Source organism: Eucalyptus grandis, chromosome 5 (genome assembly GCF_016545825.1).
Source record: "Eucalyptus grandis isolate ANBG69807.140 chromosome 5, ASM1654582v1, whole genome shotgun sequence".
NCBI classification, from domain to species: domain Eukaryota; kingdom Viridiplantae; phylum Streptophyta; class Magnoliopsida; order Myrtales; family Myrtaceae; genus Eucalyptus; species Eucalyptus grandis.
In genome coordinates this window covers 22890288-22893153 of record NC_052616.1, presented here as the reverse complement: position 1 = coordinate 22893153, position 2866 = coordinate 22890288, and positions in this window count along the sequence as shown.

Genomic DNA, 2866 nt, shown 5'->3' with positions numbered 1-2866 from the left:
CTTCGACGTGTCGACACCCACAAATCGATGCCCTGAGAAAGGTCGGCGCATCCTCCCGAGAAAGGTCGGGTTCCAACTAGTGTCTTCGACAGAAGTCAGACACCCCACAAATCGATGCCCTGAGAAAGGTCGGGTTCCAACTGGTGTCTTTGACAGAAGTCAGACCCCCAACAAACAAATGCCCTGAGAAAGGTCGGCGCATCTCCCGTCAAGGCGACCGAAGAAAGGTTCGGGTCCTAGACAAACAACTGATTGCTCCAACAGGCGACCGAAGAATGGTTCGGGTCCCGAGGAGCAATTCCCCGTCAAGGCGACCGAAGAAAGGTTCGGGTCCTAGACAAATCATGGTTTGTTTTAACAGGCGACCGAAGAATGGTTCGAGCCCTGGAAAAGCAACCTCCTCATATCACCAGGTAAGATGACGCCTTGATACTTGCCAAGCTCGGGGTTCACACCCTATCTCACTCACTCCCTAAGTAACTACGGTATCTTCTTATCTGTCTTAGTATGTGTAATGTTATATTGCTCATTTTCTGCATAGGACAATAGGTCCCAAATAAAATATAATCTATTGCATATGAAAGACAAAATTTAGGTATCGGAGTTTGTCTTTGAATGTAACCTCTGCGAACTCACCTTCAAAGAGGGGCACTGCTGACACCTAAATTTCGATTAAGTTATTAATTAGGCCCTGTTTTCCTTTATTTTTCCATTTTTCTTATAATAAATAATAAATAACAAAAACAACAAAAAAAACAAATAAAAACAACAAAACAACAAAAAAAAAAAAGCGAAGCCCAGCCCCTCCCCTTTTTTCTCTCCCTTGCGCAGCCCCCACCGGCCCAAATTTCCCGCGCGACTCAACCTAACCCTTCCCCCTCCTTCTTCCTTCTCCTTCCTTCTTCTTCTCTCGTGCCTCGTGCATCACGCGCGGCGGTCGGCGACGCGCTCAAGGGCAACCTACGGTAAAGAGGAATGGAGATAGGCCGCCGGAGGAGAGGACAACGCGCATGCGCCTTCACTGCGCGCCTTTAATGCTGAGATGAGACACCGGTTTAGCCGCGGGCGTCCATTCGACGTGCAAAGACCGGCGGTCGAAGCCCCGTCGACCAGCCGCCCCCTCGCCTATAAATAGCGAGGCACCACCTCCGTCGAAGGACACACGGCGAACTCCGAGATCTTCCCTCTGAGAGACTTCAAGGGGGAAATCCAAGAGCAAGCCAAGAGGGCGGAGGATCGGGTTGCAAGCTAAACGACCTCCCACCGAGAGACATCGGGGGAGTCGGTGGCAAGCGAACCCAAATCCGCGAGCAGGTGAGCTTGAGAGGGAGAGATCTGAGCGTGAAGGGTCAGATCTAAGGGTAGAGGCCGAGAGAGGTTAGCCGGAGAAGTGAGGTTCTGCTGCTGCTCCTCGCCTCAACGCTGTGCCGAGACAGACCCGCCAACACCAGATCTGGGAAGCCGAGGCCTCGCCATCGCGACCGTCGCTGCCCCGTCGCTCTAGGCAGCCGTCTCCACCACCAATGACACCGTCTCGTAAACTAGCAACGCCGCTGCGCCATACCCTCTCCATAGACAGGTATCAACCCCGCTTGGTGTCGCCGTTTCCGCTCGAAACCCTCCTCGCCGCCTCGAGCCACCGCGGGATCCGGTCCTCGACCACGCTCTGTCCGCTGTTCCCTCTGCATCTCCACCCGCCGCCGCCGTTGTGCCGCCACGCCGCACCGCTACTGTCCTCTATAGCGCCACAAATCCGCCGTCCCAGCCCCTCTGTCAGCGCCGCGAAGACGCGAGCGTGGAAAGAGGCGCCCGTCGGGTCAGAAGCCGGGTCGGGCGCTCCTCACTCGGGTAGGGTTTCCCCGGGTCGGGCTTGCATGCGTGGGCTGAGTTGTGTTGGGCTAGAATTGTTGTGAAGTGGACCAAAAAAAATAGGTTTGGGCTTTTACACTTAAAAAAGAAAAAGAGAAAAAAATATGAGTCGGGCCCGCAACGCGGATCCGACCCCCGGTCGCTTTTTATAATATTTTAATATAAAATAAGATTAAAATAAAATTAAAAAAAAAAAAAAACTCAAAATAATTTATTTTAAAAAAATAAAAAAAAATATTTTATTTTCCAAAAAATAAAAAAAATAAAAAATATTCCATATTTTCCAAAAAATGCCAAAAATCCAAAAAAATCCAAAATTTCATGAAAAAGCCAAAAAATTCAGAAAAAGCCAAAAAATTCAAAAAAAAAATTAGAAAAAGACTCAAAAATGTTTTTCCTCCAAAAATGCATGGAAAATCCCTCGAACATCCAAAAAGCCTCGGGGTTTAAACAAGATTAGGTACCGAAAGGGCATTAGTAGTTTCTCTGGTTGCGCAGGAGCGAGTATTTCTCCCGATACTTCGCTTGGGTTTCTAATCAACCTACCCCAAACCGATTAGTGGCGACTCCATTTTAAAAATGATTTACACGTTAAAAATTTGACAATTAAGTCATGAATTGGTGGACTTGGGAGTGTCCGGGCTTAACAAATTTCAGCCGAGCCATTAGCCTCCTTTAGGCGTTCGTACCCGATGCGGGCACCGAAAAAAAAAGAGGTCGCGACACCGAAGCAACGGCGGTGGCCTATAGCAGAAGAAGAAGAGAGAGAAAAAAAAAGAATAAAAAATCTCAAAAAAATTATTAAAAAATTAAAAGAAATTCTACATTACAAAAAAAAAAAAAAAAAAAAACTTGTGCGATATACCAAATGCATTCTTTTTTTTTTCGGAAAAAGAATTAAAAAAAAGAAATTATTTTCAGGAATAAAAATGTTGCCAAAGGTTCCTTTTTACTTCTTCTTCTCTCTATTCTTTAAGAGATGTGACTACCTGAGTTT